Source organism: Myotis yumanensis, unplaced genomic scaffold (genome assembly GCF_028538775.1).
Source record: "Myotis yumanensis isolate MYYU_CA2020_CCGP unplaced genomic scaffold, mMyoYum1.0.hap1 SCAF_1, whole genome shotgun sequence".
NCBI lineage: Eukaryota > Metazoa > Chordata > Mammalia > Chiroptera > Vespertilionidae > Myotis > Myotis yumanensis.
This window is the reverse complement of record NW_027223752.1, coordinates 53,521,659-53,535,054: the sequence shown is the minus strand read 5'-3', so window position 1 is coordinate 53,535,054 and position 13,396 is coordinate 53,521,659. Positions and strand designations below refer to the sequence as shown.

Below are 13,396 nucleotides of genomic sequence, written 5' to 3'. Positions count from 1 at the left end.
GTAACTGGGGTGGAGGTGAGGAGTGAGGCAGGTCCCACAATACCCGAGACTGCTCTTCAAGCTGGACAGACCATGAAACACGTCTCTTCAATTGCCTCGAGTATTAGCTACATAATGAAGTGGCTCATCCTTTCTCCTAATGCTAATCTCACTGTTTTGATATTTCCCTGTAGTCTGTCTCCGGTTGTCATTCTGGAGTGGAGTCCTCCATCCCTCTGGGTGATGAACTCTGCCCTGCTCCTCAGCTCTTGTTTGGGTTTGGATTCAAGCTGAATTGCATTAATGAAAGCAGCCAGATAGCATCTGAGCCCTGCACCGCCTTTCCTGCCAGGAGGCAGAGAGTGAGGAGCAGCTCAGCCAAGAGTAGCAGTTAGAAAGATTTAAGGGGGGAGATAGGGCTCTGAGGCCTCCCTCACCCCTTCCCGCCAACCCAGTGCCCAGCCTCAGCCACGCATCAGGGCCAGGAGGTGGGAGGGGCTGTGTGCACAGCCCGGGCAGTGTTTCCCCAGCGTGCATGGCCCTACCAGAGAGCAGAAATGATTTGCCTTTCCATTTGTACAAGATGTCCCGGCTTCTCGCTCTTCGTCTGCAGAGTAGGAAATGATAAAGAAAGCATTCTAAAAGGAGAGAGGAGAAAAGTACTGGGTAGCCTCATTCTCGGAAGTCGGTTCTGACTGTGCTGTGCTTTTCAGCTTCATCAGACCCGAGTGTTATTCCTGAGTGGTGGGAATAATAGAGCTTACACCTAATCAAGGAAGAGAATTCCAAACAAAAGCCTGGGTGGGGTTTCCTGGGCAGGAGTGTGATATTGTAATAAATGGGAAGCAGAGTTCTGCAGTCCAATCTCCGGGCTGATTACACAAATTATAGCAGGGGCCCTGTTCTCCAAGGAATGTAACACACCCCACAGAGGCCCCTCCTCAGGGGTGTGTCTGCATTTCCTGCAGCTCTCTCCTCAACACTTAAATGCTTGCACCAGAGGAGCTGAGAGCCTTGTTCCGAATAATTAGGGTCTCTGCCAGGGGACCATTTTACAGGTGAGTTTACCTTACATTAAAGTTCGCTAGGGAGTCCTGTGGCTAAATTCTCTAACCCTCGCCTGCATTAGTCAGCGGAAAGTGCCTGCCGGGTTCTGACGTTCCAGTAACAATGGCCAACATTTCCAAGCACTAATGAGCGAGGCACTTTATATGGAGGAGAGGAAGATGCTTAGATAAAAAGTCTCTCCTCAGACAAGAGGGGCACCATCCTGAGTGACCATGCCTGGTGCGTGTTGCTGTCCTCAGTCTTCTGATCACCAATATTCCTGCCCCCCCCCCCCCCCCTTGGGTCTTTCCGAGCCCTTAGGGCTTTCTCCCCTGTGCCAGGTTCCTGCCCCTCTCAGGAATTCTGTGCTATTGCTCCCTCCTGCTGCATCCCTCCTCACATCTTTCCCCTTTTCTCTCCTTTCTTTTCAGTCTTTAAGCATCTCTTCCCTTGAGACAGCTCCCTCAAGTCCTCTCTCCTGCCTTGTCCCCTGTGTCTGTTAGATGCCACAGAGACCCTGTGTTCACCTCATCCACTGTATCATCACCTCTGTTAGCTCTTACCATCCACTGTTAAATGATGGCTATGCTGTTTTTGTTTTGTTTGTTTTGTTTTCATTTACAAGCTCCTTGAGGCTAAAGGCTGTCTCATTGATCTTCAAATTCCCAGTACCTGGCACATACTAGGTACACCTCAATGATCTGAAGAAATTGTCTCTTTTCTTTCTTTTTTGTTTTTAATGAAGAGCAACTTCCACTCTATATCTATATATCTATATATATCGATATATATATATGAAATATATATGAAATATATATATATATGAAATATATATATGAAATATATATTTATTTCAGAGAGAAAGGGAAGGGAGAGAGAGATAGAAACATCAATGATGAGAGAATCATTGATTGGCTGCCTCCTACATGCCCCCTACTGGGGATGAAGCCTGCAACCCCTGGGCATGTGCTCTTGACCAGAATTGAACCTGGGACCCTTTAGTCCGCAGGCCGGCGCTCTATCCACTGAGCCAAACCAGCTAGGGCCGAGAAATTCTCTTAAACAAACTATATGTTCTGATTTTATTTTTCTCTTTATGCCCCATATCAGATAAATGTTTATTACAGCTTTGTCTATTAAACATTTTACAATCATTTTGAGCTTTTTTATTTTTTTCCCCATGTCTCTTGCTACCATATCTGTTGTTTAACTTCAGAATGCCAGGAGACCAATACGTGTGTGGCGAGGAGATGACTCCTGGTGCCTGTGGGCTGTGGCCCTCACTGTTCACTGGGGACTTGTTATGTTCCTGAAGATAGTGAGGATGAGATAACACAGGTGACGGTGCCTCCCTGACGGCACCCCCTCTGTTCCCCTGCACCTGTCCCTTCGAGCCTTCCTGAAATGCTCCCATTCTGTTAGAACGCCATCCACACTGCTTCTCGTACAAGATGCCCTTCTCCCATGTTAGGCACGGTGGGTGGGTGCTCCACACCCTCCCCATGGGTGGGCAGGCCCTGGCTCAGCTCCACCTGGTTTCTTTTGGAAGCCTTCTGGGTTTCCCCACCAGTGTCACCCAGGGCATTTGGGATGGCATTTCCCTCCCCCCTTCACCCTTTGTGTGCATCGCATTTTATTGCAGCCATTTGTTCGTGGGTCTCCTCCTTGGGCAGAGGCCTGGCCTTACTCCTTTCTGTATTCCCCAGGGCCAGGTGTGCAGTTCCAGCTCGCTGAGCCAATAAATTAGTCCATAAGGAGCGTTTTAATTTTGCCTTTTGAAATAAGTGTGCACGTCCTCAGTAGGGGCACATGTCCTATTTTACAGATGAGGACTGGAGCCTCAGAAGCCCAGGCGCTAGCCACGTGCATTGGAGGAGGTGAGATGGTGACTCAGACCGAGACCTTGTCTGGCGGGCTTTTTCCCGGATAAGACAGTCTCCTGTGGATTTGATAAAAGTCATATGCTGTCAGGAGTCAGGCTGCCCTGGTTTCTGGTTTCCTTGTGGGGTTGGGCGGCTGTTCTGATAGGTAGCAGGAAGGACCCTCAGAATCGCCGCGGGAGGGTCAGAGTCGGCCTTTCCCGTGGCGTGCTGCTTTCAATCTGCAGCTGAAGGTTTTGGGCCTGGCTGCGAAAGCTCCGCGGCCAGGGCAGAAGACGGGGCTAACCTCAGTCTCCTCCCACATTCTATACCTTGTAGATTTTCCTACCAGCCACACTTTAGTGTTTTTCCTGAGCACATTAATTATCTATGCTATGTCCGATGCTGCATTCCCCCCACTGATGCGCATGTTCTCAGAAATGCTTATAAATATCCCCTTGTCGCCTGTGCAATTAGCTCCAAGGAGGAGAGGTGCGTGTAGGAGCTGCTAATGTGCGTATCTCCTTGCTAGAGATTCACCGGCAGCAATCCCAGACAAGCTGTTAATAAGTGTGAAAACACGACAGTCCACCCGCTGCCTGACGGCCCCAGCTAACACTCGGGGCACAAACTTTCTCTCCACGGGGCTGCTCTTGATTGCCAGGGGTGAGTAAAGTTCCTAAATGTCATTTTGAGACGCTCTACAATGTTCTTTTAGTACCGTACAACATTTCATTTGTTTGGAATAATGGAAAGTCACCTAACTGAGAGCAATTTAGGGAAAATTTGAAAATATTAAAGCATATACCTACTAAATTGCACTAGAGTGACAGATGATATGCTTGAAAGAGCTTTTGGAAAGTGATCTGTGACACACATTTAAGACATTATTGCCCAGTAGAGGGTCTTAGGGGATCTATGCTAATGGGTATTTAAGAGCAACAATTAACATACCACTTCATAATTAAGTGCTGCTGGAAAGCTTGAGGGGCACTCTGGCAACTGTTGCACCCTTACATTCCTCACATAGCCATGTGTCAAACGGGAGCGAACTCGAACCTATTTTGATGACCCTGGCTTTGCTGGGCAGACCCTTTACACTCCCAACTGTGTGGGTCTAGGGTTACTTCTCACAGTGAATCCGTGCAGTCCACACGAGTGCCATTCTCCTGTGCTCCAGACCTGCAAGCACTGGGACGTCTGCGTGTGCGGCAGCGCTGGCCAGCTTTCAGAGAGCAGCACGGTCCGCTGCGGAGGATGGACAGAAACTGGCATTTGGCTGTGCCATAGCATTGTTAAGGCCTGAGTTTAGGAGGCAGACGTCCCTGCTTTTCATTGGCTGTGAGAACTAAATGTTTGACTTTACCTCTTTAAGCCTCAATGTCTGCGTCTGTGAAATGAGGATAAAGACAGTAGTTACCTCCTAAAGTTAGTGTGAGGAAAAGTGAGGTAGCCCATGTAACTCTCAGGCATACATGTTCATGGTTTGTCTGGTGTGGCTGTTGCCAATGTGGTAAAGAAATAAATAAAATGTAGCATGGCACATGTTCTGTTAGACCAGGTATGTTTCATGTTCTGAGAAAACACGTGTGAATGGGTAATTCCTGGTGGGGCAGTGTTGGGATCCAGCCCCAGCAGGTCCAGGGGTCCCCAAAGGTGTGGACGGAGTCGGCGAAGAAGGAATGACACGGAGGCAGCGTTCAGTTGATCAGCATAGCAAGGTTCTCCCACCAGATTCTGTAGCCAGGTTCTGTCCAGGATCTTTTGCCATGTTCTCTCGCTAGGTTCTCTCTCTAGGTTCTGTCTCTAGGTTCTGTCTAGGATCTCCAGCCAAGTCCTGTCTCTAGGTTCTGTTTCTAGGTTCTGTATAGGATCTCCAGCCAAGTCCTGTCTCTAGGTTCTGTCCCTAGGTTCTGTCTCTAGGTTCTTCAGCCAGGTTCTCTCGCTAGGTTCTGTTTCTAGGTTCTGTCTCTAGGTTCTTCTTCTGTCTCTAGGTTCTGTATAGGATCTCCAGCCAAGTCTTGTCTCTAGGTTCTGTGTTCTGTTGTCTTGTTACATCTGTATTTATACCAGTGGATTTTAATCCTATCAATTTCTATTCCAAAGGTTAGGGCATTTCTTATCTCCATTCCAGGGAGTAAAGATTATGTAGCTTAAGCGTGATTGTTTGTAGTTAAAGTGATTAACTACCCGCCTGGCACTTAGTTAAGGGGTTGTATCCCCTCCCTAACTTCAGGGAAAAATCCCCACCTGGGGAAACAACCTTTCTCAGAGAGGTGACCTTGGTTAAAACACATAGCGCCAAGAAGGGGAGCAAACATATTAAGAACAGTATGCCATATACGCCAGGTCCCTTGAAACATATGCTGTGCAGATGTTTCTTCTCTGCAGCGACTGCGTCAAGCAGCAAGGATGGACCGGCTCCCGGCAGGGCATAGAGGGCTAAGAGGGCTGGTGGCCAGGGAGACTGTTAGGGAGGAGGCTACCTGTGAGCAGGCCTTCAGTGCTTCTCTATTTATTCCTCTCACAAATACCTATTGAGCCCTTAGGATGTCATCGCCAGAGACTGTGCTGGGCACTGGGGTCACAGGAGTGACTCAGTAGATAAAGGCCATGCCCTCTCGGAGCCCACCTCCCAGCAGGAGACAGAAGGCAAACACACAGTGGTGTGTGTGAAAGCACTGAGCTAGAGGGTGGAAGGCAGATGCTGGGAATATGAAGGAACTCCATGTGGCCAGAAGGAGGGTGCATGGGCTGGAGGGAAGCAAGTGCATGTTGGTGAAGGGGCCTGTGTTTTTCTAAAAAGCAGGGGTAGCCATGGGAGCCTTGGTTTTCGTTTTTAATATGAAGGTTATTTTTCCTCCATTCTCATTGTAATACATATTCATGATAGGAAATGTGTAAAAACTTAAAAGTAAAAGAGAAATACACCCATAGTCCCACCACTGAGGAAAAATGAGTATTTTGACTACTTTCTAACAGAATCTCCCCTCAAAGCATTGGTTGGTTAGGTTACTTCTTGAGTGGCCATAGTTATAATCATGCTAGAAGTACAATCTTTCCCCCATTTATTATAGAGTAAATAATTTTTCAAGTTTTCATAAACAGCATTTTTCTGGTCTTGTCATAACCAAGAGAATGAAACAGCAAACGTAATGAGCCCCTTGTTTTGGATCGTGAGTTGTGTTCATGTTGAGTAAAGAATGAACACTTAGCATCCTTCCTATGAAGCTTTCTGCATCTAAGATTATTTCCTGATGAGAGATCCATCATTGTGATTAGTGGTGATTCAAGGGAAGGAACATTTAAAGATGTTTAAAACACATTGTCAAAGTACTTCCCTAAAAGATAGCACTGAAAAGGTTTCTAAACCTTTGACCTACAGACTCCTGGAACCGCAGGGGAGGGTGGGTTTGAGCAGAAGGAGGTTGGAGTCAGAGCAGTTAGCCTCCCCTAGGGCAGTGGCATCTGAAAAAGAATGCCAGGACCTAGCTTAAATGTGAGCTGCTTGCCTTTATGGGGGGCTGTTAGCTATGGACGGGGCATTTGGCTTAGGACCTCCAGAATTCCCTCTTTTCTTTTCCCTTGTAGTTTTTAGGATGTAACTGTGTGCTTAAATGTCACTATCCCCTATTGAACTGAGTTCTCAGAGCCCCTAATCCAAGGTATTCACATTTTTTATGTACCTAATTATTCAACTGCATAAAGTGTGTTTGTGTGTGTGTGGGGGGGGGGGGCGGGGGGCTGGTGATCAGGAGAAAAGGGGCTGGGCAGTGACTGAGGTGTGGTCCTTGCCACAGTGGGGCTGAGGCAGGACCGCCTGGCAGGGAGCATGCTGGAGAGAAGGGGACAGACCTGAGGGCCCCAGGGGAGTCAGAGTAGAGTATGGGCTCGAGGTTGAAGACATGGGCTCTGGACTCGGCTCTCAGTCATGGTTCTGGCTTGTCCATCAGCTGGCCTAGTGACCTGGAGCAAACTTCTCATGGGTGCATGCCAACAGTGTAATCTCCTTTCAGGTGTAACGCTGCAGGCTATTTTTAGGCATGTCCATGTACGAGACGGTGATTTAAAGAAAAGATAGAGAATGATGAAATCAAAGTTCTTCATGTTGTTGAAAGCACAGTGTGGCTCCCGGGAAGTCCTGAATCAATGTCAGCAGGAGTAGTTGACGATGACAGCCACTCATCAGAGGGTCCACCAGGTGCTGGGTTGTTTTTCCTCAAAGACCACTTGTTTCTTTGGGTGGGACTCTGCCCTATGGCAGACAAACACTTTCTTGGCCATGCCCCAGAGCCCGGCCATGGGAAAACATCCTTGGCCTGTTCTCTCAGGGCTGGAGAAATGTCTTCCAGCCTCATGCTCCTGACCTCCCAGGGGCTGCAGGAAGGAGCACCTGGAGGACGCCCAGGTGACCCCTGACCTGGCTGTTCTGAGATGCTGAGTCTGGACAGGCCCAGTGTTAGACCATGTAGCAGTTTCCTAGGGCTGCCTTCACCATTTACCACAAACGGGGTGGCTTATGTAGGGGAGGAAAATAATTTTCCCTCCACCCTTCTGTGTTCTGACCTGAGACATTCTGTAAAACAATATTAAGGAGAAAAACAGAAGTTTATTAACATGTTTACTTCATGTGTACATGGGAGATAGCCCAGCAAAACAAGCACTCTTAGAGGTAGTTTTAAAATTCAAGCTTAAATACCATCTTCACAGGGAAAAGGGAAGGGGGAGAGTAATTTTTAGGAAAGATGAATGGGCCCTTGGAAGAAGAGATGGGAGATATGATAGTTTATGAAAAAGTTCATCTGGGCGTGGTGTTGATCTCTGGTCTCCTCCGAGATGACTCAGTCTTCCTTGGTTGATAAAACTCTTGGGAGGTGATTTATACAATTGAGTTCCTTTTGGAAGATTTATCTCTAGGCAGATAAGGGAAGTTCTAAGAAAGCCTTTTCCTGAATTTGTTGTTTTTACTTGCTTACAGCTCAAAATAATCATTATATCAGAGTAGCAAATCTTGCTACCCTTCATTCATAACAGAAATTTATTCTGTCAGGCAAAATCAGGGTGTTGGCAAGAGCCATGTTCCCTCTGAAGGCTCTAGGGCAGTGGTTCTCAACCTTCCTAATGCCGCGACCCTTTCATACAGTTCCTCATGTTGTGGTGACCCCCAACCATAAAATTATTTTCGTTGCTACTTCATAACTGTAATTTTGCTACTGTTATGAATCGTAATGTAAATATCTGATATGCAGGATGTATTTTCATTGTTACAAATTGAACATAATTAAAGCATAGTGATTAATCACAAAAACAATATGTAATTATATATGTGTTTTCCGATGGTCTTAGGCGACCCCTGTGAAAGGGTCATTCGACGCCCAAAGGGTCGCAACCCACGGGTTGAGAACCACTGCTCTAGGGGGACTTTCCTGACCTCTTCTAATTTCCAGTGGCTCCAGGTACTCCTTGCCTTGTGGCTACTTCAAACAAATACCTCTCTATTCATATGGCCTTCTCTTCAGGCTCATATAAGGACACTTCTCATTGAATTCAGGGCCAACCTTACAATCCAGGATGATCTCATCTCAATATCCTCAACATCCAGATGTAAATATGTAATGACACTTTTTCCAAATCCGTTCATATTGACAGGTTCCATGGATAAAGACAGGGACATATCTTTTGCGGAGGGGAGGGGTCACTGTTCAGCCACTACAGGCCAGAGAGTAGGTGTGTGTTCTCATGGGAGGACCGAACGGTCTGCTCTGACACCACTCTTTGTACCCCAGTGCCATTGACACTTGGAGCAAGCCTCTCTGGCCTGACCTTCTGGGTCTAATGCCTCAGCTCCTTTCTAGGAGATGAGAGGTTGAGAAAGGTCCCACCAGAGGCAGGCCATTAGCCCAATACTTGGTGCCCAGCATTGCCAGGACATTAGGGTGCCCTTTCAGACACGCCTCGGTGCCCAGACATTCTTGAAAGGATAGCATTTGGAGTTCACATGGGAGGTTGGTGGAGCTTGTAGTCAGGAATCTTTGCATCTTACGTAAGCAGGTGAACTTGGTGGGTAATTATAGCTACAGTTGAATGTTTGTGGTTTGTGAAAAACAGAAGCTCTGTGGCACATGAGAGAAATGTGATAGTGCAGCTGAATTTCAGTTACCAGTATTATGTAAACACCCCACACATGTGAATGTAAATAGTAGAGTTCTAATAAGAAGCTACTATTGGTCATTGTGGAGGTCAGTTGTGGGTTATATTTCAGGGTCAATAATCTGGCTTTAAAAATGACAGTCAGTGGAGAAATAATTACTTGTGAGTTTGTTTTCCTTTTTGCCTTCTTCAGGTCAAAGCACTGCTGAATTTTTTATGATCATTGTTCTCTCTTCTTCCTTCTTCCTTTCTACCCGCTCTGTGTGCTTTTCCTTATGCCACTGCTCTTCTCTTTCCTCTTCTCCAGACTCTTTAGTCGAAAATGTTAACAGGATTGCCTTGTTGATAAGAACTTGTTTTCAAAGTGGTTCTGTCCAAAAGCTTACGTGGTTTTTAGAGATTGGTCTTCTTGGACCACATTTCCCCACTGCTGCCCATGGAAAAAGGTGCCAGACTATTCCTTGGCTCTTTTCCAAGTGTGTCAACAGCCAGTTGGTTCCCAGTTCACCAAGAGCAGAATAATCTTGGGTAAATATGGCCGTTGGAAAAGAAGCAAATATTGGTCTTGGCAATTAGTCTTTCATGTGTCTGGTCCCTTTAGTTTAGTGGGCAAAATAGGAACTACACCAGAGGGCATGGCATCAAACACCACATCTGGTTAAAGAACATCGGTAGAAATAGATGAATAATACTTTTAAAAGACAGTGTCATTTCTATCCCTCGTTTCCTGTCCCCCTCACTCCCTGTTTCTCTGAACAAGTCTGAATATTCCCTTAGCACTGAATTTGACTTGCTTGAGTAAGAGCATCTGGACGTTAGCTTATTGACATTTAGGCCAGATAATTCTTTGTTGTGGGTCTATCCTGTACACTGGAGGATGTAAGCAGCACCCTTGACCTCTAATAATCAGATGCCAGTTGCGACAATCAGAAATGTCTTCAAATAAAACCAAATGTCCCCTGAAAGACAAAATCACCCTGGCTGAAGACCACTGGCTTAAGCAAATCCTCCCCAAAGTGGTAGTGTGTAAGCCCTTCAGAGTTTGATTTATGTGTGTGGGTGTAGGAGTGGTAGTTGTGTCATTTAATCTTGACTCTTACTCCTTGAGATTCACCTTCTGACTCAGCTGTACTCAACATGTTCACGGTGTGGGTCTCATGGAAGTGAGGGAGGTTGGTGATTATCAAATCAACATTATCGGCTGTTAACTTTCAGAGCAGGTATTAGCTGTTTTCTCTTCCTGGCTTATTGCCATTCCTCTGCTGGTTTTAAAAGGGGGGATGCCAGTCACACTGAGGGTGCTCGGGAGATGAGCCTGACACCTGGCACCTTTCTGTTAGTTGATCCTTCAACTGGGCAACAAAGCATGACAGGAGTCTGTTGCCTATCACGCCTGTGAAGTCAGTCAAACTTACTTTGTGTCATCAGAGGGAAGGTGCTGACCTTCGATGTCAAGGTGACACACTGTTTGGGTAGATGTAGTTCCTGGACCTTCTCAAGCGTGACTGCATGTGCCCACAGCCAGCTAGTCTTGCTTCTTTAGAAAACTTCCAAGACTTTATCTCTATGGACCTGTCAGTCTACCTTTTAAAGCCTTAAGCCTCTTCATCATTTAAACACACAGTTTTGAGTTTGTTGCAGTAATGCCATCATACTAATACAATTATGTTAAAAACATTGTATGTTACCTTCTTATTGTCACTTGCTCGGAAATTGCAAACATCTGCAGAAGTAGAAAGACTAACATGAAAGACTAACATGAGCACCAGGTACCCATCACACCGCCTCAATAATTATTAATACATGATAACTAATACTTGATTTTGTTTTATCTAGAACCCCTCTTTCTCCACTTGATTACTTTGAAATAAATCTTCAACATCACATTTTAGCTGTAGGTTTTTTAGCATGCAACTCTAAAAGACTGGGGCTCCTTAAAAATCATAATTATCATCCCTACAAGCAAGCGAACCACTATTACACCTAATAATGCTTTAATACTAAGTAGCCATTGCTTTTGGCTGATGTGTCTCGGGTCTCTGAGTATACTGTAAACTCTTCTTTTTTTATTCTCAAGGGCAGGGCAGATATGGGAGACCATCTTTCGTTCTCCTTGTGTCTAACATGCTGATATGTGAGCTGCTCTACGGAGTGCCTGGCACCTGGGAGGAACCTAATAGGTGCCTGCTTTTCTCCTAGTTCTGTAAGTTATGCTCTTCCTTCCAGGTTCCCTGGCTTGAGAACACAGCCGTTTTCTCAAGGGAAGTACTCAGCTGGCAGGTGCCTTGAATTACTTGGCAGCGCCTCCCCACATGCCTGCTGTAGGTGGGCTGCTGTCAGCCTTTTATTCCACCCCTCACCCCCTAAATGGAGCCTTTTACATCTACTCTCTGCCTAACTTTTCTATCCCAGTATGTGTGGTACCAGCCAGAGTCTGGGAAATACATGAAAAGGTAGTACCTAGTAGCTAAAAGTTCTGTCAGTGACAAAACTGAGCCCAGCATACTGCTTCCCAACACATTCATTCCAGACTATGTTCCTGGCCCCTGCCTTTCTGAGTCTCTGTTGCCCTGGCCGACTCCCTGTGGAGCTGTTCTCTCGCCCACACGCCCAGGGGCCCTCAGGTCTGGAGGAGGGACATGTGTGCACCTGAGTCGCCATCATGACCCCTCAGTTGCCCTCCCTGCGTGTCCATCAGCTCCTGCCGCGCCCCTCCCTATCTCTCCTGGCCAGTGCCTGGCTTCACCTTGGAGCGGATGCACTGAGCGGGGCCTTTGCACTCTCAGGCTCTCTGCTCCTCGCTGGCAGCTGTAGCGCCCCTGCTGGTGAACCCATTACCACCCAGCTCCTAAATTGACCTTTGACTCTGTTAAGGCCTTGCCTTTCAGTTTTCATAACCACACCCTGAGCGAGGTGTGGTTTCCCCAGATACTGTGCCCCTCTTGACGTTTTCTGTTCACCCTGATTGCACCCCCCTGTTTGCACCCCTTTCCTGCTCTTTGACCTCGCTGAAACCTCCCTGTCGAAACTCTTCCTTGTCCTCTCACTCTGTTAGGCTCCCCTGCTTTCACTTCTCTACTCCTCGTCCTCTGAAGGGACCGAGCTCCCCAGTGCCCTTCGCCCCAGCCCTCGAGAATGAAAGCCACATGGCCTCCTTTGAGGACACCATTTAGGGACCGATGCCCACACACATTCTCCCCCCCACCTTGATTCGGTCCTCTGCCCACGTGACATCTTTTTAGGGGCCCTGGTCCACACATGCTCAGGTTCCTCTGGGCAGCATATAGACTCTCATCTAGCTTTAAGTGCCCTCACTCCACCTTTCCTCTGCACCTACTTTCATAGAGAACTCTCCTCCCAGCTCACACGGGAAGCAGAGCTGCCACCTGCCCGGCTTCCCCCTCTCTCCCTGCAGTGTTAGTCTAAGGCAGCGGTTCTCAACCTTCCTAATGCTGCAACCCTTTAATACAGTTCCGCATATTGTGGTGACCCCCAGTTTCACTGTTACAAATTGAACATAATTAAAGCATAGTGATTAATCACAAAAAACAATATGTAATTACATACGTGTTTTCCGATGGTCTTAGGCGACCCCTGTGAAAGGGTCGTTGGACCCCCAAAGGGGTTGGGACCCACAGGTTGAGAACCGCTGGTAAGGGAAGAGCTCTTAGGTGGAAGAATCTCCATTCTCCAGAAACCCATCTCCTTCCTGGGTCACTGTTTCTCCTTCCCTTCAGCTACAGCTTGCTCAAATCCCTGGGTCTTGTTAAAACAAAACCAACCCTCTGCATAACCCCGGAGGGAGGCATTATTAACCCTTTTTACAAATGAGGATACAAGGCTTAGAAGGGAAGCAGCCTCCAGGCTCAGAACCAGATGGTTAGGAAAGCAGGGTGGGAGTGCGGCTGCCTGGATCTGCTCCCAGACCCTTAACCTTTGGTCAAGGGCACAGGGAGGACAGAGCCTTCTCCAGAGCCCCTCCTCTGGCTGGCCGAGGTGAAGAAAGGAGTTTTGAGACTGAATGTAACTAAATTGACTGTCCTGTGAGTCATTTGACCCTTAAACTGCTCAACTCTCCACTCCTGGATACTTTGGAAGCCATCTCTCTTCCCATCTCAACTGTGGATTCTTTGGGCCTCTTCAATTTCCTGTCCCACAGAACCATTCATGGTTGGTGCTTACGATTCCTTACTCACCTAGACATTTTCAGCTTTTCACCTAAACTTGGTGAAAGGCTTTTAAAAAGCACGATTATTTAGTGTGTGTGTGTATGTGTGTGTGTTTGTGTGTGTATGTGTGTAATTAGCACTTGACATTTTTGCTTAATTGAGGTATAATCATTGTTCTTAAGAACTTTAATT

General features: G+C 46.9%; 1 protein-coding gene across 6 annotated transcripts in view; it reads left to right on the top strand.

Annotated features, from left to right (window-relative positions):
- TLN2 (talin 2) overlaps positions 1-13,396 on the top strand; it is a 421,578-nt gene that overhangs the window by 148,468 nt on the left and 259,714 nt on the right. Inside the window, exons 1-2 of one of the 6 annotated variants that reach the window (XM_070421574.1) lie at positions 1,012-1,037; positions 3,418-3,551. The exons of 3 other annotated variants lie outside the window; for them this stretch is intronic. The gene's annotated coding sequence lies outside the window, so the exon portion shown is untranslated. Of the gene's footprint in view, positions 1-1,011; positions 1,038-2,885; positions 2,904-3,417; positions 3,552-13,396 lie in introns of those variants that run through there. 2 more of the 6 variants (XM_070421569.1, XM_070421564.1) reach the window with 2 other exon arrangements.